This window comes from Sturnira hondurensis, unplaced genomic scaffold, assembly GCF_014824575.4.
Source record: "Sturnira hondurensis isolate 20B ecotype Veracruz unplaced genomic scaffold, ASM1482457v3 Scaffold0019958, whole genome shotgun sequence".
Lineage (NCBI taxonomy): Eukaryota > Metazoa > Chordata > Mammalia > Chiroptera > Phyllostomidae > Sturnira > Sturnira hondurensis.
The window spans coordinates 83,338-105,547 of NW_028092589.1; the positions used below are offsets into that span (position 1 = coordinate 83,338).

At 45.5% G+C, this 22,210-nt stretch overlaps 1 long non-coding RNA gene across 1 annotated transcript in view; it reads left to right on the plus strand.

Moving 5' to 3' along the window:
* Positions 1-4,300: 4,300 nt before the first annotated feature.
* Positions 4,301-22,210, plus strand: part of LOC118974895 (uncharacterized) — a 121,089-nt gene continuing 103,179 nt past the window's right edge. Inside the window, exon 1 of the long non-coding RNA XR_005063970.1 lies at positions 4,301-4,368. This is a non-coding gene — a long non-coding RNA (uncharacterized LOC118974895). The remainder of the gene's footprint in view (positions 4,369-22,210) is intronic.

Here is a 22,210-nt window from a genome sequence, read left to right on the forward strand (position 1 = left end):
TCACTCCTTCAGGCGGGCTCCGCCCTGGAGAACTGGTGACCGTGTGCGCAGCAGCCCCACGTGCCGACGCGCCCCGTGGCTGCAGGATTACTGTCCCTGGGCAGCGAGCGTCCCGTCCAGTGCCAGCTACAGCGCTGGGTGGGGGCGGGGTGGCGCCTGCAGGCAGAGGACTGCAGAGGGGCCCGAGTGTCAGAGCCCCACCCGACCCTCCGGGGCCAAAGCCAGGCGTCAGTGGGCCTCTCGCAAGTCCCGACCTCCTCCTGCCATCGTCCGTTTGTTAGTTCATGTTCCCTCAGTAAGCGGGTCCCGTACACTGTGATCAGAGGGTCCTGGCGGCTACGTCAGAATCTGTGGTCTCCCAGGTGCCCTCTGCCCAGGCCTCCCTCGGGTGCCAGGCAGGGAAGCTGAGGACAGGGTAAGGGAGCTGCCCAGCAGCTCTGCCCTGTTCCTTTCCTGTCCAGGGGTCGGGGTGTGGACCCCAGAACAATACGGAGACCGGGATGAGCAGGGGAGAGAGAGGAGGGGCCTGGATGGATGACTTCTCTGTATTTTCCTTGTTTTAGGGTCTATTTTATTTATTTATTTTTTTGGGGGGAAGGGAGGCAGAGAGGGAGAGAAACATCAGTGTGTGGTTGCCTCTCGCACACTCCCTGCTGGGACCTGGCCCACAACCCAGGCGTGTGCCCTGACTGGGAATCGAACCAGAGGCTCTTTGGTCCCAGGCTGGCACTCAATCCACTGAGCCACACCAGCCGGGGCCCATTCTATTTCTGATGCTCGTCTGCACTGGGGTTCCTGACTCTTTCGTGTGAGTGAAGTTCCCACGCCTCTGTATGTTTGACACTTGGCTATTTTCACTTGCTAATCTGTGTCATACCTGTTGGATTATTAGAGCAGCTCAAAGATTCTTGAGGTTCCAGGAAAGGTTGTTTCCCCACCACATAAGCAAGCAGTCAGGTATTTAATAGGGAGTGAATTTGGGGAGTACATGCATGTCACCGTTTACTTAAGCACGATTTAACAATTTAAGTAAAGTAACTGATTCTCAAAACTGAATGGTCATGTAAGTGAAATATGGAACAATGTACTCATGTAGCTTGTGGATATAAAACTTCTATGTAAAGTATCAGGGGCGGTCACAAGAGGGCCAGCATTTTGCAGTTGGCATGTTGTTGTTAAACTGGCCGTTAAGAAAGGGAAGACTGAAAAATTCCTTAAGATTGTCATCTCATTTCTTCCTAAGAGGTTTAGTTGCCACAGCTTGGTTTAGGAAGAGAGCTTCAGCACCATCACCTCAGCTTCAGACAGTAAGACTCCTAGCAGGAGCTTGTTGACTGTCTTCCTATACTCCTTGTGTCTTAAAGTTGTGGGAGTTGCCCAACAGAAATTGACCTGGCACGTATGCTGCCTTTTTTTCGAAATAACCTGCATGTCCCCTACTTGACTTTTGAAATCTCAGACTCTGTTCTTCCATTTTCCAAAATACCCTATAGGCTCAATATTACCTCATTATGTTTGGTATTCATTTTAATATGATTTTCCCTTGCCCATGTATTAGACGTTGGAAACCCCCCATTAATCGGATTATGTGAATTTGATTGTTATTCCAGCTGTTAGAACTTAGAAGATAGGACAAAAATAATTTTTATTCATGTGACTGGTTTTGTGAGCTGGCCATGTGACATTCATGGCCAGGACACTAACTTCTGGAAAGTGCAGCCTCTGAGAGATCATGGACTTCTCCCGGCAAGAGTAAGCATCATTATTATTTTTTGCTCTGTCAGCCTTTTTGGTCTATTTCTTTGAGGGTTGGTAAAATTTAGCAGTGCTGAGAGTTATTTTCCTCTCTTGTACACTTATTCTGGCATGAAAAATATTTGCGAGCCAGCTGCTCAGACTCTCTGAGGAATGTTCTTTAGGACTCAGTCCCACTCCTGCAGGTGGCACCTGGGCTCCATTGTCCAGCTGCAGCTGTGGAGTCTGGCTGTGGGGTCCTGGTTCCAGATCTGGGTTCTGTCTCCTGGGTCTGTGGTCTGGGGTTCAAGCTATGTCTGTGTGTCTTGGATCTGGAGTCTCTTTGGGTGCAGCTTCATGTCCTGGGTGGGTGTGTGGAGGGTCCATGTGCAGCTCTGGCTCTTATCTCTGATGTTTGGAATCTGGTGTCCAGCATTTGCCATCAGTCTCTGGCGTCTGGGGTCTGGCACTCAGGATCAATGGTCTGGCCTGGGTTGTGGGGACAGTTTTGGGATTGGGGCCGGGGCTGGGGTCCATCTCTTGGTTCTGGATCTGCTCTGGGGCCCAGGTTCTGGAGTCTAGGGCCTGTGTCTGGTCCTGAGTCTGTCTGTGGCATCTGGTGTCTGTGAACTGATGGTCATTGGGTCCAAGTCAATGCCAGGAGGCGTTCCAGAGTTGGGGTCTGGGGAAGAAGGAAACTCTATTTAGTGCAAATAGCTGTGTTTTGGTACTAATGGGTGTGAGTGCAGCGTGGCTGTTAGGAAGCTCAGTGTTGTTCCAGGTGAATCATGAAGCAGCACCTGTGTGGGTCAACCCAGTGCTGCTGCTGCTGCTTAGTTGTGAAGCATCTTGGCTGTGAGCCCCCCCCCCCCAAGTGAAGCAGCCCCAGGGCAAGTTCCCCCTCAGGCTGTGCTGCCCAGCAGTGCTCTGCTCTTTCAGGTCTTGGCCTGTCATTTCCTCTCTGCTGGGCTGCATTTGCACACACAAAAAGTGCACTTTGGAAAAGGGGCCCCTCTGAGGGAGGAGATTGGGCTGGGAGAGCAGAGAAAAAGGCCTGTGGTGTTGTTACCACAGCAGTCTATTTATTCTTAAATTATGCCAGTTTTCCTCTTGTACTGTTTTATTACCCAAACTGCGAATGCTTTTCTATTTTTGTGGCAGCTGACTTGAATTATACAGAAAGACAAAAATGAATTCAAAATCTCACCCAAACAGGTAATAGCTGCTATTGTTTTAAGTATATACCCTTCCAGACATCTGTCCTTGCCTCTTTCTATTCTTCTACTTTCCAGGATTTAGTTTATTTTTCTGGGTTTGTAGTGTGGGTGCAAAACATGTTAATATTCAACTGTTTCCCCTTAATGTGTGGATTTATCACTATGTTTTACCATAGATTTTTAATGTATTTGAAATATTATTCAGTTGAAATGATTTTTAACTCAAATTATTATTAATTTTGACAGATATTTAAATGTATTTCATAACTTCTAAATGTAAGACATTTCTAGTGACCTTTACAACTGATTTCTAGATTATCTAAAATGAAAGGAAGAAACTTCATGTAATTTCAATCCTTTGAATTTTTAAAAAAATTTTGTTACAATGGGGTTCAATGTAAAAATGTTCCAAGTGTGCATCTCTGCTGCCATCTCGTGGCCATTTTGGGAATAACACCTTAGGGCAGGGCAACAGGAAAAGCTGTGTATAGTCGGTTATCTGGGAATGTTGAATCTAATTTGCTGCTTCTCGTATCCTTACTGAATTTTTTGAGGTGGTTTCTTGTTTGTGAAAGTGGAACGCTGTATTCCTGATGAGAGAGGTTTGTTAAATCTGTTATGACTATACATTTTTGTTTGTGTCTCTGTTCTATATAATTTAAGTTTATGACATTGTTTATGAATTTGGATCTTTCTGGTAAATTAAACTCATTGGTATGAAGTGCTCTTCATCTCTAGTCATGCTTGTTACCGTGAAGTCCACTGCATGTTAGTATGTAATTTTTATGTGGCTTATGTTTGCATAAGACAGGGTGGGGCAAAAGTAGGTTTAGAGTTGTGAATACGAGAAACAAAGTTTATTGTTGTCCTATTACTTAATAATTATGACATTATTGTCCATGTGAATAACTGTAAAGCTGCTTTTGCACCATCCTGTGTGTGTTTTCCCATTCTTTCACTTTCGATGTTTTTTTCACCCTGTGTTTTAGGTCATTCGTATTTTCTCCCAGTTTGTGTCCTTTCTTTTTATTGTTGGAACAAGTTCTTTTTCAGAGTTGTCCCTAATTTCTAAAGTATATATTATTAATGTATTTCTTCATTAAACTGCATGTTAATAAGTATACTTAATTCCTGGCTGGTTTTGTTTAAATGGACCACTAAAAATCAAATTTACAGATGGGGGCGGGGTCTAAGGTCAGAGGTAGGACTGGGCTGGAGGTGACAGGGGCCACAGATGTGGGTGGCGCTGGGTGGGAGGCATATTTAGGCTGGCAGGGTTGAGGGGCATCCAGTTCTGGTGGAGAGATGAACAACCACGTGGAGTAGAGGTTAGGCGCTGCTGGCTGCCAGTCTCCGTGGTCATGAGGTGATGCTCACAGCCTAACGTGATGCAAGCAATGCAGTCCAGGGGCAGGAGGTGAGCTGCGTTGGGGGTTTTGAGGTGAGGGGGGCAGATTAGCCACCCTGTGGGGAGCAGGGAAGGGGTCCAGACTGGGGTACGCATGTCGGGTCCCAATTTAACTGACCACTTCCTGTGGGACCACTTTTCTATATTCATCTAGATTATATTTCGGTTATAGACAACTTTGTAAATGGGTATGCAATGATACCCATTTTTAATTCCCAAACAAAACATTTTTCATCTGTTAAAGTTTCTGTTACTGCATAGCAATTTCCAATTTTGTTCATCCTGATCCTGTACATTGTTGTAAGTTTATTCCCAGTTTTTTAAACCTGTTTTGTTATTGAGTCTTTTTAAAAATTATATCTTTAATTTGTTATCTCTACATATTTACTTTTGCATGTTATTTCCCTATCATTGTACTAAGTTCTGTTTGTGGTAATTTTCTGTTGATTCTCATGAGTTAGTTTTGCGGGAAGAAACTCACACCGAGAGGAGATAGCGGGAAACACGAGAAGTTTATTACGTGCACAGGCCCAGAGGAGTCAGTCTCCAAATTCTGAGCCCTGAACAAAGGGTTCTTGGGGTTTATAGAGTCTGCAGGGTCTTCCTGTCTACATGGTAAAGCGGGATGCAGAAGCAGAATGCGGAAGTTAGTTCTGGCTACGGGGTTTACCTTAGTCCCTGGGAACATCCTGTTACTTTCTTTCTTTTTTTAAATATTTTTTTAAATTTATTTTTGGAGAGAGGGGAAGGGAAGGAGAAACAGAGGGAGAGAAACATCAATGTGTGGTTGCCTCTCATGTGTCCCCTACTGGGGACCTGGCCTGCAACCCAGGCATGTGCCCTGACTGGGAATCAAACCAGTGAACCTTTGCTTCACAGCCCGTGCTCAATCCACTGAGCCACACCAGCCAGGGCCTTTTACTTGCTTTCTTAAACAGCTGGCTAGCTCTTCCCCGGGGTGCTTGGGGGTCGGGTGAACAAAGGTTTTCTGTATCATTCCCCCCTTTGATGCTGGACAGCACTGTTAGCTGGTCTAGCATCACTATAAGGCTAGTATAAGGCTGGCCTGTAAATCTTGGGGTATCTTCTGATAATGATGCCTCTAGAGGGACAGGATCTTGGCGGTTGTTCTGCGGGTCACTGTGGCCTCTAGACTCTGGACTCTGGTCCGTAGTAACAGGGGCCAAAACTCAGGCCTAAGAAGATGACGATCAGGGGTCCCAGGAAGGGGAGCAACCACTGGAGCCAGGCTTGAGGGTTTATTCCCCAGCCCTGCCCCCCTCCTCTTGCTTCTTTAGTACAGCGGTTTATGTTCTCTCGGATTTCTCCAACCTTTTTGCAATAATTCCTGACTGGTTTACATAATAACAGCATTTCTCTCCTAGGAATATACAGGTCCCCCCCTTTTCCTGGATTCAGAGCATTAATGAGGTTTCTTTCCTCATCATTTTTCTCCTCCTGTGATTTACTGTTAGGGAGGGGTTCTGAGATTCCTTTCTCCTTCTGGAATCATATAAAGGACAATGGGCGAAGGTCTTATCTTCTTATAACTACTTATAACTACTTCTGGCTGGACACGGATGTCGTCCTACCTACCTTTGGGTCGGGGTACCCTGAAAGAGAAAGGGGGGGCGTGTAGCATGGAGGGAGTCCTTCCTGCAAGGGGAAGGACCTTACAGGGTCCTGGTCAGTTGGCTGTCACCAGGAAGTCGCAGGCTTGATGTCCAAAGGCTGGCATTACTGGACCATTGGCCTTCTGATCAGGTCATATTCTGGAGGTGACAGATTAGGCAAGAAATTGGAAGCACAATTAAATTATAACTATTAAATGACAAAGGCAGGGACTTCAGTAAAGAATGGCTTATCTGGAGGAAGGTGTACAAGGCGTACTACACCTATCCAAGACTCTTGTGGCCTGCTATTCTTCACTCAGGCTGAGGGGAATACATTAAGATTTCCCTCCTTTCAGATTTCTGAGCCCTTTCTGTCCAAGCCATCAAGACAGGAAAGGGAAAATCGGTTCTAAAGGGAAGCCCACAGACCACCCCAACTGTTTATCAACCTAACTACTTAATTCAATCAAACCGTTGATTCTCAGGGGGGTGATGATGAAGATGGGCTCCTTAAGTGAGGCCTATATTGCAACTAATCATCTATAGGCATAGGCAGGTCATAGGCATACGCCCTATGGAAACAGAAGAACACACAGGTTAATTCACACAATAATCCCCAAACCAGTTGCTGTGCCTGGGAGACTGTCTTTTGGGAAGACATTCCATTGCAAGGTCCCTCCTGAAATGACATTTAACAATGGCAATTTGACAGGTCCTTTGCACCTGTGAATTGTACATCTTTGGTGACATCACAAACCTGGTTTCAACTCGTAAATGAAAATAAGACAGTTTTAAGATAGCTGTGCCATTCTGATGTCCAATACTGAGCATAGTGATTTTCCTAGAACTATAATTTTTCTCCTTAAGATCACCCTTACTGTTATTCCAGGGACTACTTTGGGTCCCACTTTTGGTTTTGACTGTTCATTTGCATACACACACCAAGAGCAGCCTGGATCACTTATGATCCTTAAGTCCGCTTTGCTGGAACTCACACAGGGAACCTTCAGATTGACTTCTCTGTCTGCCCCTCAGGGCACAGAAGCAGAGCCACACATTCCCCATCTGGCTTCGCCTGTACCAGTCATTTCACTCAAATCCTTGAGCCTCCATTGTGCCTACAGGTTCCTTTTAGCCATCTTTCAGGAAGACAACCTTCGTTCCTTCCCCGGAAAGACTGGCTGGAACCGCACAACTAACCAAAGTACCAGGTTTTTCTCCTGGGCTTTTGCTAGCTTCACAGGTCAATCCCAGTTCCTCTGAGCTCTCTGGTAACGACCAGAACTCATATATGCCTCCTTCAGGTATGACATTCCAGTCAAAGTCTTGGTTAACAAAACCACTATTAATGACTGGTCTTATTGGTTTTATGCAAAGAAACCTTACATCATCATTCATTCCTTCAGAATGCCAAATTCTGGAGGGATCAGGTAGGGAGAAAAACACAAAGCTTAAAGCATTATGCGGAGTGAAATAAGCCAGGCAATGAAAGACAAATACCATATGATATCACCTTTAACAGGAATGTAAACAACAAAACAAACAAGCGGGCAAAATGTAACCAAAGACACTGAAATACAGAACGTGCTGACAGGGTCCAGAGGGGAGAGGGGAGAGAAGCACAGAGTAAAAGGGGATGGACTCACATGAATAAGTATGAAGGACACATGGACAATAACTAAGATGGGGGGCAGAGATGGGGGGGTGGGGAGCACTGGGGGGGTGCAGGGCTGGGAATACAAGAAAGAAAACTGTACTTGAACAAAAGTTAAATTAAAAAAAAACACAAAGCTTGAAGGAAAATCTTTCTCCTTCCAATACCCATCAAGATGCATCTCCATGCCTTATACCTTCTATTACTAACACCACATTTCTTTCCAAAACTTTCACATTTCCATTTATTTTTATAACTTCCCACAGACTTTCTGCAATATTCTATAGCCTTTTTACCTATCCAGATTTATCCATAATTCACTTTTAATCCCTGTTCCTTTCTCACACTGGGAAGGACTGTACTTAAACTCAGTATCTGGCAGCCAAAAGTCCCTAGATTCTCAGGGACATTTTTACCTTTCTGAAGCTTAGACCTTGCAAACACCCTATAAATCAGATGGTCAGCCCTGGACCTCAGTTCATGACCTTCAAAACCAGAGCCATTCCTATCAGAATCAGTTACACAGAGACTGACTGCTGCAGTGTCCACACAGCAGCAGCACACAGCTAAGCAGGTTTACAGAAGCAAGAAAGTAGGGCTGCTGATAGGGTCATACAATGTTCTTTGTTCTTACTTCTTAGTTACTTAATTGTTTACCCCTCCTTATCTTAGTGGCTCAGCAAACGGACCCAGTCCCTCTGACTTGTCTAAACTGGTCTCTTGCTACATCTCCCCCCTTTATCTATTCTGAGAATGGGAGGAGGTCTCCTAAAGACTTTAGGGCCACTCCTAATTCTAAGCAGTGCCAGCGGCAGCAAATAAGTCCAAGGTTGTCCAGTCTCCTTCTCAGTGAATGATTTTAGATCTCTGGCCAGGGCCTCTCCGAGGGGAGTGGGAGAGTTTCTGAAGCTCTGTGGCAGTCTGGTCTGGGTCTAAGCCAGCTAGGCTGAGGACTGTAGGCGCTTGTAACTCTGGTCTTTGTTGCCTGGCAGTGGGCTTTTTCTCTTCCCTTTCAGATATGGATACAGAACAAAATCCAAAACACAGAGTTCCGAAACAACACACAGGCATTCTCTTGCACCAGTGTGTCCACTGGTGCCTCACAGAGACATGCTCCTTCAGGCCCAGTCTCATGGCAGAGACATGCTGCTTTGCCTCAGGCTGAAGCACTCGTTAGCCCCAATTGACCCTTCCTGGGTCCCAGGTGGCAAAGGCATTTTCCCCAACTGGCTACAGGCGACCTTTCCTAGGTCTTACAATACAGGTTTCTGATCAGAAATAGAACCACATGTGAGAAATTTGCTCTTTTCCCACAAAACCAGAAAACAAGTAGTTGAGGTTTCCTTTACTTTAGGTTTAAAACTTTCACATCCTTTATACACATTTCTACTTATCTAGATTTATCTATCATTCCTTTTTACCCTTGGTTCCTCTGCTTAGGCAATCTGGTGGCTCCCTGCTCCCGGGAGGTATCTGGTTTCCTGAAGGACCCACTGCCGGCCTCCAGCTCGGGCCCAAGAGGTCTTCACAGCTCACCCCTGGCTCAGTCAAGAGGCCTCGGCTGGGATAGCCCTGCTTGTCTCCTTGGCAACCCGTTTAGCAGGACCAGGTGCAGGAGGCCATGCAGGCCTCCGCTGCCTCCCGTCCCTCCAGCAAGAGGGGGGGTCACTCTTGCTCTGTAGGTTTCTTCACCCATGGAGCCACAAACAGAGTCACTCCTACAAACACACAGACAAACATCCAAGAGTTTAAAACGTGTCCCTCCCCGAGTGAGGGTCCGGCGATGGGACTCAGCCTAAGTTCCTGACTCTGATCAAATTTTCTGGCGTGAGAGGTGATCAGTCTCTCCCTGGTCTCCGGTCTGGTCCCCGGGGCACTTACCGATTTGGCACCTCCTACAGGTCGTGGTCCGCTTCTCCCGTCTCACCCGGGTTTGGAGCAGCTGAGGGTGCGGCAAATGGGTCCCCGTTCCCAGGAGGCCCGAAATCACCGGGGCACGTGCTCCTCCCCGCGCCACCGGGTCTCCCCACCGAACCCGCGCTGTCCTCACCAGAGGCAAATGCCTGCTTCGCGTGAGCTCGATTCCCGGTCAGGGAACCAAATGTTTCGGGAAGAAACTCACACCGGGAGGAGATAGCGGAAAACATGAGAAGTTTATTACCTGCACAGGCCCAGAGGAGTCTCCAAATTCTGAGCCCTGAACAAAGGGTTCTTGGGGTTTATAGAGTCTGCAGGGTCTTCCTGTCTACGTGGCAAAGTGGGATGCAGAAGTTAGTTCTGGCTACGGGGCTTACCTTAGTCCCTGGGAACATCCTGTTACTTGCTTTCTCCAACGGCCGGCTAGCTCCTCCTCGGGGTGCTTGGGGGTCGGGTGAACAAAGGTTTTCCAGATCAATATGAGGGTAAACATGCTCTCATGCAATAATGATCGTTACATGGTTGTAGGTGTAGGTGACCTAGAGAAAGGTAAACCTTGAAAGAAAACAAGAAGTGAGGGAATGTGAGGAGCTAGAAAAATTGTCTTTGTTAGTCATAAGTATACTGGTGACTAAATAAAATAGTAACATTCTTCTTAGCAGTTTAAATGAGTTTGGGGCCTGGAAGCATGGTGTTCCAGAAATCAGAAGTATTTTGTGACAGGCAGTGTGCCCCAGGTAGGTCATCTGAGGAACACAGAAGGTAACAAATGTCCACATTGTCAAAGAGGAAAACTTCAGATGGTCAAGTGTGGAATCTAAGAGAGTAAGATTCTTTGTTCTAAGTGGCACCATGAATCAGTTATTAAAGTGATGTATGAGCAATGGAAAGAAGCAGGGATCCTCAGGTGACTACTCTGTTTAATCACAGTGTGATCTGGTCTCCTGAGTGGACAGATCTTCCTTTGCCTCCTGACCTATTGCCCAGGACCCTTCTCCCCAATGTTGGCAAGGTGGCTGGCATTTTTTGTTCTTTAAGTTTCAGCTTCAGGCTTCCTGTTCCAAGAAAGGCAGCCTTTGAAATGTAGGATGCAAAGGGACATGCTGTTTGTATTCTAATGGAGTCTTCATGATGCAGAGCAGGGGTTTTTATTCTCAGCACCATGGAGGTTTTGGGCCAGAGAATTCATTCTCCTGGGGGATTGTCCTCTGCATTGTAGGTGCCTGTTAGCATCCAATACCTCTATTCACCGTCAACACCCTCACTTTCTTCTCCCCCCCCTCCCAGGACGATCTGAAATGGCTCAGTACATTGCCTGAAGTCCCCTTGGGGGCAAAACTCACCTTTGGTTGAGAAACAGTTTGAAGCTTTCATCACTTTTGAAACCAAAAAGATCTTGGTTTGGCATGCAGTGATTTTATTATTTTACTATGCTAATTATTTTCCACTGTGACTGTGATTTATTTTGGGAAGGTATTTAGAAGTGTATTTTAAAACATGTAAACATAAACACTTTGTATTTACTTTGTATTTACCTTGTGATGGATTTTCAGATTAATGGCAAAGAGAGAAAATAAGCATAGTTTGTGAGACATTTGTTGAAACCTGCTTTATAGGTAAATGTAATCATTTTTTAAATGTATTTATCTTTAGAGGGGAAGGAAAGGAGAGAAGGAGAGAAATGGTTGCCTCTCATGCATCCCCTGCTGGGAACTGGCCTGCAACCCAAGCACGTGCCCCAACTGGGAATCGAACCATGATCCTTTGGTTCACAGGCCCGCGCTCAATCCACTGAGCTACACCAGCCGCGGCTAAATGTAGTCATTTTTTAAAAAGTTCCAAGTATGCTTGAAAGTGCCAGGATGGGCAGGGTAGGACAAAATGGCGGCTGGACTACAACCCGGAAAAGACGGCTGACGTCAAACCAGGGAGCCGAAGGGACAGGCTTTGCCAAAAGGGACATCCGTGTAACAACCCGAGTCCAAGGAAGAAACCACCAATGATGTATTGCCACTTTGTTCTGAGGGGACCAATCCCCAGCTCCCACAGGGAGCCAATGAAAATAAAACCCCTCCGTTTTTCCTATTCACGTGGCGACTTCCCCCACCCCACTCTGTGGACTGGGGAACTTCGCCCAGGTGCACATACCCCAACAAAGCTCTATACTGCCTTACTTTGTGGTTGACTGGCAACCACAAAGTAAGCATGCAGTACCTCCGCATTGGTAGAATGCAGAGGTACCTTCCTTGGTAGAACTGGAGGAAACCTTTCAAAAAGCATGTTTAATCTACTTCGTTGCTGCTCACTTAAACAAAGAAAAAATTTAAGGAAAATTCTACCCCAAGGGTTAAAAAGAACGGCCATCATTTTATGTATATACATATGCAGATATGTCAACGTGCATGTTTCTGTCTAGTTTGTCTGGATTTCATTTACTATTTTAGGTTATAAGTATGAGCGCAAAACTTGTATATTTTCAGCTTTTATTTTTGATAATGTTTCTCTGAAGGGTGAAAATGTTTTTAATAAGTTTTGTTATGTAGTATTCAGTTTATTTTGTAATTCAAATTGTTTTATTTTGTGGTTATTTAGAAGGGTATTGCATAGATACCAAATATAAGCACTTTCCCGTCACTCAGTTTTAGAGAATTCTAGCTTCAGTGCAGTAGGAGCACTTAGAGAAACATAGAGTATGTAGTCTCAATGCTGTGATGGTTGTTGAAACTGGCTTTATATTGACTTGGCCAAAAGATAAAAACTTTTGGGAAGATGGAGTTATGAAGATGCCTGAAAGACTGCAGAAAGCAGTGGGAGAAAACGGTGAATACATTGTTCAATGAAATTATTGGTGAAAATGAAAAACGTCTCTTTCATTGTGTGTTTACCTAAAAACCAAAGGAACCTTTTGGCCAGATGGTAAAATGTTCCAGGTGTGCATCTCTGCTGCCATCTCGTGGGCCTTTTGGGAATAACATGTTAGTGGCTGGTCAGCAGGAAAAGTGGTTCAATGCAGTAGAATATCAATGACTGTTGATTGCAATGTTATTTAGATGTGCGTCTAGTAAGTTTTAGATATCAGGACTTACTAGTTACCTTTTGTTCTTGATTTCTATATTAACAGCAATGACAGAAAGAAACATACTGTATATAATTTCAGTCCTTTGAAATTTGTTCAAACTTGCCTTAGCAGAGGATGGTCCCTTAGACAAATGTCCCAAGTGTGGCCCTCTGCTGCCATGTCCTGTGTCACTTGGGAATAACAGCTTCGAGCAGGCCAGTAGGAAAAGTCATTAATTATAGCGAGTTATCTACTCAGGGTTCATGGAATGTTATTTGAGAAGTGTCTTTCATTACATTTAAATGAAAGGAGTTTCTAGTTACCTTCTGTTTCTAACCTGGACCTTAGTAACCATGAGGACGACACTTGTATTTCTTTTATAATTTCAGCCGTTTGAAGTTGAAAACTGATGGATGGAACAATATGGTCATTTCCGAAGTGTTCTAAGTGTGAGTACTGCTGCCATCTCATGGGCATTCTGGGGAATGACACCTTAGTGCAGGTCAGCAGGAAAAGTGATGGATTCCCCTGGAATATCAACGACTGTTGGTTGCAGTGTTATTTAGAAGTGTATTTCATCACTTTTAAATGTAAGGACTTTTCAATTAGCATTTGTTCCTGATTTCTACATTAACTGCAATAAGAGCCAGAATTATACTGTATATAATTTTATTTCTTTGTAATTTGTTTAATCTTGGTTTATTGGCTCGTTATGGTCACTTAAGGAAATGTCCTAAGTGTGGCTCCCTTCCAGTCTCAAGTGCATCTTGGGAAGGACACCTTAGTGCAGGCGAGCAGGAGAGGTTGTCAGCTGTAGTGAATGATCTACAAATGTTACATGGAATGGTACTTAGTCACGGACGTTATTACTTTCATATAAATGAACTTTGTAGTTCATTTTTATTTCTGTCCCCCGCGTACAACAGCAGTGTCTTTATGTCAGGTAACTAGGCACCTGTTGTGGGCCAGACCTGTGTTCATGTTTCAGCTGTGTCCATGTCTTTGTGGTCCAATGTCCCGTGTGTGTCGGCCTCCTGGCAGCATCGATGTCCCTCTTGTGTCCGTGTCCTCACCACGCTAATAATGTCCCAGCCTCGCCGAAATCATGATTGCGTGTGTAGGTCCCCTCTGCCTTGGAGTCCTGACTGTGCTGCCATCCTGTCTGTGTTTGTGTCCCTTCCACATCACTGTCCTGTGTGTGTCGATGTCAAGGTCCTGCTGCTCTGTTACCTGTATTTTAATATCCCATCTGCATTGTCATTCCCACTGCACTGCTGTTCCACTGCATATATTGTGTGTCTAGGTCCCCTCTGCCTTGGGTCCTGACTGTACTGCCACCCTGTCTGTATTTGTGTCCCTTCCACATCGCTGTCCTGTGTGTGTCGATGTTGAGGTCCTGCTGCTCTGTTGCCTGTACTTCAATATCCTGTCTGCATTGACATTCCCACTGGGCCGCTGTTCCACCTGCATAGATTTCTCGGCTGTGCCGCTTTCCTGTCTTTGTCGATGTCCCGGTTCCCTCAGTGTCCCAGCCGCACGAACTTCTGTACCGTCTGAGTCAAAGCCTTGACCAAGGGGATATGTGAGTTGTGCCTCTGTCCTTTCTGTGTTGATGTCTTGGCCTTGTCGATGTCCTATCTGGGTCACTGTTTTGGCTGTGCCGTTGTCCTCCTCCTTCATCGATGTCCCGGCTCATTGATGTCCCAACTGCATCAATGTTTCAAACGTGGCCGTATCCCAGCTGCCTGATGTACGTGCAGCATTGAGCTCCTGATTGCGACATTGTCCCACCTGTGTGGCCGTGGCTCACCTGGTTGTGGCTTCACGGTCACCTGCCTTGCACTCGTGGGCTCTGCTGCCTTCTGCCAGCTGCAGGCAGAAGTGGATGGTTTGCACTCAGAAACACTCAGCCGTTTCACCCCCTGTGGGCGATGCGAGGCCCCCCTGGCAGCTGGTTGCTCCCTCAGGCCATGTCTGCTGCTGTTGCCACAACATTGAACAATTTCAGCAAAGCAACCTGTTCTCAACTGAATGACTATGTTGGTGAAATTTGGAAGAGTTTATTCATTTAGCTTGTGTCCTGTAGTTTGTGGGATTGGCTAACAAAAAGTCACATTCCACGAAGGCTGCAGTTTTCATAAATGTCCTATCTCCCATTTTACTGCTATAAGACCCTGTTTCCCCACACTCCCATAGGCCCCATAGACCTGATACCACCTCATTGTCTGGTATTCATTTGTACTCATGCACATACTAAATGTTGAATATCTTGTATTGATCTGATTATGGTATTTTGATTATTATCCCACAGGTGTTACAGCTGAGAAGGTTTTTGGAAAATGATCATTTTTAAATCCCTCACAGTTTGGAAAAGCCGGAAGTGCGGAATGAATGGTGAGACAGTGCCAACTCCTGAACCTGTTGCAGCTGAGAGATCATGGACGTCTGCCCTCCAAGGTCAGCGTCATTTTTGTTCACTCTGTGTTTTGGCCCATTCCTGCTGGGTTTGGTAAAATTTGGAAGTTCGAATTTGAAGAGACAAGGGTTTTATCTTAGTGAATCACAGAGTTGTTTACAATGGGAGGATCTGGTTCAGCTCCTGCCTCTGGCCTCTGGCAACCAGGGCGCCTGGTGTCTGGTCCCCACTCCAAATTCTGGCCAGGGCATCCTGGTTAGAGGTCTGCGTCCTGTGTCCAGGGCCTGTGCTTCAGAGTCAAAATGTATTTAGTCATGCATCTGCAGTCCTGCATCTCTTAGGATGTGGCTTTGTGTCCCAGGTTCGCATGTGAGGTCCGTGTGCAGATGAAGCGTTTGGTTCTGGTACATGGAATCTGGCATTAAGGGTTCCATGTCAGTCCCTGGAATCGGGTATTTGGCCTTCAGACTGGGTGGTCTGGCTTGAGTGAGGGCACACAAATTTGGGTTTGGGCCTTTGGGCCTGTGTGGCGGACCCTGGCCAGCAGAGTCCGCCTGTTGTGGCTGACAATGAGAAGGAATGCACAGGCGACAACGATCCTGTGTGGAAAAAGGGAACAGCACAGCTACTCTGTCAAGGGGAGAGTGCCTATGGGTGCCTTGGCCGCTCCCTCAAGAGGGGTGCGCCTTGACCCTTGCCTAGACAGGTTTTTAATTGTTTTCCTGGGGTCTTACATCAGAGAAAGGTTTATTACCTATTACATAGAATATTATTGTCTACATTTTAGGCACGATTAAGGAAATGAAAATAACATGCAGAGGGGAATGGCGATGAGCTGATTAGCTCTGTCCTTGGGCAAATTCACACAGGCTGTGGAAATTACCTTGAAGATAGACAATACACATTCGTTGTTTTAGACCAGGGTGATGGAGTTTTAGCAAGAGCAAGTCACAACAGTCTGTATGCATTTTTTTAGGCCTGATTCCCACAGGAAAACTTGGTTTGAAGGTCTGGCTCCTGCCCACCACTTCGCTTCTGTAGGTTTTCCATACAGAGCTGAGTCACATTTGTCAGATCAAAACAAACCGGTCCCCTACAGGCCTGGAGTCCAGGTTTTGGTTTGGGTCCACTTCAGGGTCCAGGTTTTGGAGTCAAAGGTCTGTGTCCAGGATCCTGAGTTTGGCTGTAGTGTCTGGTGTCTGTCAACAGATGACCATTTTGACAAATTCAATGCCAATATGAGTCCCCAAGTGTACAGAGTTGAGGCAGGTTTGTAAAAAATGTAGGACAATTCCTTTGCAAGTGGAATGGCAAAAGTGAGTTTGATAGCTAAATAAGGCCTAGCAATTTACAGCCAGGTAATAAATCTGAGGCCCTTATCTTCCCTAACCAAGGGCACTTGAGAGCAAATGGTTCAGACATTCCAGACCACACAGGGGAAGACCCACCCCAGTCCCAGCCCTTCTCTGGTGACTTTTCTGAAGGAGAAGGTCCCCAGAGCAGGACCCTGATCACTCCATGTGCTCGTTTTNTGACCATTTTGACAAATTCAATGCCAATATGAATCCCCAAGTGTATGGAGTTGAGGTAGGTTTGTAAAACAAGTAGGAAAATTCCTTGGCAAGTGGAATTCCTTGGCAAAAGTGAGTTTGATAGCTAAATAAGGCCTAGCAATTTACAGCCAGGTAATAAATCTGAGGCCCTTATCTTCCCTAACCAAGGGCACTGGAGAGCAAATGGTTCAGACATTCCAGACCACACAGGGGAAGACCCACCCCAGTCCCAGCCCTTCTCTGGTGACTTTTCTGAAGGAGAAGGTCCCCAGAGCAGGACCCTGATCACTCCGTGTGCTCGTTTTGTTGCATCAGCACATCAGTGACACCCCTGGCCCTGGAAAGCTGAGTACTCTGTGCAGATGACTCTTCTAAGACCTCCTCGAAAGTCCCCAACGTTAGAAAACAGGTAAAACCCTAAAAAAAGGGCCCCGTGTGAGCTGTTCATTGAGCACACATGCGCCTTCTCTTCTTTGCTGCATATCTTCGCTTTGTTTCTCCTTATCTCCAAAGGTCCCTGGGACTTGCAGGCAGGGGAGCTGGGGGCAGGGGCAGCTCGTCCGGGCTCACCCCCTGATCCTGTCTCCAAGGACCTTCATGTCTAACGTTCCTGTTTCCCAAGAAGCAGCTCTGCCTGTGCTCACTCTTGTTGCTGTGATTTCCCCTCTTCTCTCTGAAGCCCTTTCTTTGTTTCACTGCCCTTACCTGTCATGTACAAACTTGGAAAATGCCCTGGCTTAGTGCTGTGAAATTTTTATTGCATGAAGTCAAGAATCTGCACGTACAAGACCTTGCCAGGGCAAACCCACCTTGGGTCTGGTACCTTTTCAGTGACAGAAATACCAAATTTTGTGTATTCATCTACTTGTCGATGGACATTTGAATACTTTTTAACTTTCAGTTGTTGTTAACAGTGCTGTTACGAGTAATCATGTGTAAGTTTGTTATCACATCTGTCTTCAATGTCTCAGGTATGTGTTTCGAAGTAGAGTTATTGACCACAGTGGGGTAATTCTTTGAGGAAATGCCAAACCATTGTATACAAGGGCTGCAATAGTTTACATTTAGAAAAGAAATGGTCAATGAATCTAATTTTTGTTTGTGATGACAAACATTCCTCAGTTTTGCTTTCTCAATTATAGCCTTGGAGTGACCAGGAAGGGTACCATGCAGTGATACAGGCATTGAATGTCTTCTCAGATTTTTTTTTACCGCTTGTACATGTCTTCTGTCTACAAGGGACTGTTCAAGTTCTTTAAAAATATAGATATCTCTCCATTGATGAGTTATAAAGTTCTTTGTTGTGGTAACAAGAGTCTTATCGAAAGTATAATGTGCAACTATTCAATTCCATGGGTGGTCTTCTCACTGTGCGAGTAGCTTCTCCTGCTACCCAGAACTTTTTAATCAGGAAAACATCACATTTACTCATTTACTTTAATCAATTTTGCTTTGGAAGAGTATGCCATGATAGGCCAGCAGCAGCCTCAGGTATCTCATATCTAATGTGCATCATTTAATTTGAGATTTAATATAAGTTTTTTTATAGAAACCTGCTTTATATTTGTAGACATTAGATGTTTATGTTTCAAGGGTTTACAGGTTTAAATAGGAGGACACACTGTCCTCTGTGGTATGATGTCCAGAGCCAAGCGTCTGGAGTCAGGGACAGGCTTTGGACACCCGGTCCGGGGTCTGGTGTGTGGCATGGTTTGGGGTTAGAATTGGGGGTTGGAGTTGTGGTTGATGCCATGACTTGTCTTTAACCTCATTTGAAACCCTTTTTTTGGACTTTATTGTGACAGCTGTCACCTCAGCATCCATTAAAAAATCTGACCAGAGCTCCTGAATATTCATGTGGCCATTTTCATATTGAAGATGGATGAACATAGCAATGTTATTGGCACATTAGGCTTTGTCATTTCAAGAAAGGTGAAAACACAACTAAAATGCAAAAAATGGTTTGTGGTGTGTATGGAGAAGGTGCTGTGACTGACCGAACGTTTCAGAGGCAGATTGCGGAGTTTCATGCTGCCGACTTCTCCTGTGCAGCTGCCCCCTGGGTCACATAGACCAGTTGCAGTGCAGAGCCATCCAGTCTAGACATTAACTGAGAACAGACCACATTGTGTTAATGTGGGAGCACGTGACATACTCAAAGTATTCTAATCAATAGTGTTGAGAATCATTTGCATCAGCATGGTTACGTTAATTGCTTCGATGTTTGGGTTCCACGGAAGTTAAGCAGGAAGGAGGGGAGAACCTTCTTGACCACATTTCCAAATGCAATTCTCTAGTGAAAGGTAAGGAAAACCTCCCAATGCCAAGACAAACTGGGGGGGAAGGATGAAGTGTTGATAGTCGACACTAAGTGGAACAGGAGAGATTGTGGGAACACGGAGGGAACCACCACCACCATCTACTCCACAGGGCGGTCTGCGTCCACAGGAGGTGATGCTGTGTATGTGGTGGGGTCATTAGGGAGTCCTGCAGTAGGAGCTCCTCACCAGAAACCAGGCGGTTCCTTCCAGCAAGTACTGCTCCGCCTCAGAGCAAAAGAAAGCACCACCTGAGGGACAGAGTCCTGAATGTGTCCGCAGAAGACACGTGATCTTCAGACAAGATGAGGTGAGAACACACATTGCTCTGTGGTGACCAGGAAAAAATGGTTGCAGCCTGGCTGTGCTGATTCATCCGCAGCGCTCACCCACCCTGCCCCTTTAGATCGCCATTTATTTCAGCCTTTCCACAACTCTCTCAATGGAGAAAAATTTCCATTCTGTGGAATGGCACCTGGGAGGTTTCTCTGCTCCAAAATATAAAATGTTGTGGGAAGATGGAATGGCGAAGTAGCCTGAAAGATGGCAGAGGGCAGTGGAACAAAGTGGTGAATATGCTGTCTAGTCACGTTGTTGGGGAAAATGAAAAATGTGCCCGCCATTGCATCTCACAGTAAAAACCAAAGGAACCTGTGTGGCCAGNGAAGTGTTGATAGTCGACACTAAGTGGAACAGGAGAGATTGTGGGAACACGGAGGGAACCACCACCATCCACTCCAAAGGGCGGTCTGCGTCCACAGGAGGTGATGCTGTGTGTATGGTGGGGTCATTAGGGAGTCCTGCAGTAGGAGCTCCTCACCAGAAACCAGGCAGTTCCTTCCAGCAAGTACTGCTCCGCCTCAGAGCAAAAGAAAGCACCACCTGAGGGACAGAGTCCTGAATGTGTCAGCAGAAGACACGTGATCTTCAGACAAGATGAGGTGAGAATACACATTGCTCTGTGGTGACCAGGAAAAAATGGTTGCAGCCTGGCTGTGCTGATTCATCCGCAGCGCTCACCCACCTGCGCCTTTGCATTGCCATTTATTTCAGCCTTTCCACAATTCTCTTAATGGAGAAAAATTTTAAATGTTGTGGGAAGATGGAATGGCGAAGCAGCCTGAAAGATGGCAGAGGACAGTGGAACAAAGTGGTGAATATGCTGTCTAGTCACGTTGTTGGGGAAAATGAAAAATGTGCCCGCCATTGCATCTCACAGTAAAAACCAAAGGAACCTGGTGGCCAGGCCCATAGTACAGTAAGTGTTCTGAGTGTGCATCTCTGCTGCCTCCTTGTGGTCATATTGGGGAACGACACCTTAGTGCGGGTCAGCAGGAAAAGTGGTTGATTCCAGTGGAATATCAGTGAGTTTTTATGGCAGTGGTATTTCCAAGTGCATTTGAAAATGTCTAAATGTAAGAACTGTCTGGGTACTTTGTGGCTGATTTCAAGATTAAGGGCGAAGGGAGGAATAAGCGTGTCTCATGTGACATTTGTTGGAAGTGGCTTTGTAGCATAATAAAGTCAGGTTTTTAATAGTTCCAAGTATGCTTGAAAATTGTTTGTAATTGGCTTTGTCTGTTGCAGCTTCCTTAAATACTGAGAAAAGTAAAATTTATTCAAAGTTTTCCACCTGGAGGTTAAAAAAAGTGCTATCATTTTATGTACGTGCTCCTCCGGACCTGTCTGCGGGCCGAGTCCTCCACTGTGCCTGGACTTTGTTAAGCATCTCAGGTTCCTCGTGTGAGTGCAAAACCTGTGCATTTCCACTTTTATTTCTAATATGTGCACTTAAGGATGAAAATTTCTTTCTGAAGTTTTGGTATGTAGTGTTTTTAGAATTATTCAGCTCATTGTTTTGTAACTCAAATAGTGGTTCATTTTGGAGGTTATTTATGAGTTTATTTCATAAGTAGCAAATGACAGAACCTTCTAGTCACCCACTTTCAGTGAATTCCAGCTTAAGTGCTATGAGAGCAAAACACACTCTACATGATCTCAGTGCTGTGATGCTGGGTGCAGCCTGCTTTATACCCCATTGGCCAAAAAGTTAGTTTGGACCCCACCACCCCTGCCTTCATCCTCCATTTTCCCACCTCCGTCACGTGGCTCTGGTTCACGTACTTGTCTTTAACTTCATTCGAAACCATTTTGTTATACTGTATCATGACAAATGTCGTATCAACACAAGTTAAGAAAAACTCATCAAAATTGTTGAGTGTTTGTGTGGCCATTTGCATATTGAAGGTGGATGAACACAGTAAAAATTAGGTGAAAATTAGATGAACAGTTGAAAATTAGGTGAGTGGTGGGTGGATGTGGGGTGCGGGGGGTGGGGTTTGAAGTGAGTGGGAGCAGGGAGCAGTTGCAGCCGGTCTGTGAGGAGCTGCAAAGGGTGCTCAGACTCTTTGTGGGGTAGGAGTGTGAGGTCTCTATGAGTGTAAGTGAGCTGTTCCTGTGGGACCACTTCTTGTGAGCACATTACATAGACCATGTACCAGCTTTGGGAGTGCATGAGTTCTGGTCCCAGTTCAGTGAGTATTGCCAGGGCCAGCCTCACAGGCTCTCGGGAGGCAAAGCTGAGTCTGAAGTCTAGGTACTTTCGTGGTAAATGTTGTAAGCTACAAAAACGAGAAACGTTACACATGACAAAGCAAAGACCCTGGGAGGCTTCTTCCATGTCCAAAAGAACGTAGCTTGTAAATGGCAGACCTAGGCTCACATCATTGTTAGAGACCAGAAGGTTAGTAGTTTCCTCTATCAGAACTGCTGCAATGAGCCCTGGCTGGCGTGGCTCAGTGGATTGAGCGCAGGCCTGCAAACCACACGATCACGGTTCGATTCCCAGTCGGGGCACATGCCTGGGTTGCAGGCCAGTTCCCAGCAGGGGACTCATGAGAGGCAACCTTACGTTGACATTTCTCTCCCTCTCTCCTCCCCTTCCCCTCTAAGGATAAATAAATAAATTTTTTTTTAAAAAAGGACTTTTTGGTAACCTTTTGTTACTGATTTCTACATTAAGTGCAATTAGTGCCAACAATATGCTTTACATAATTTCAATTTTTTGAAGTTTGTTGAAACTTGCTTTACAGTACAATATGACCACGGAAAAAGTGTGCCTCTCTTCTGCCATCTGGTGTTCACTTTGAGAAAACACCTTGGTGCAGATCAGAAGGAAACGTTGGGTATAGTGGGTCATCCCTAAATGTTGAATACAGTTTTGCTACTCATGTTAAGTTTATTTTTTTTAGGTTCTATTAATTTATTTTCAGAGAGAGGAAATGGGAGCAGAGGGAGAGAGGGAGAGAAACATCAATGTGTA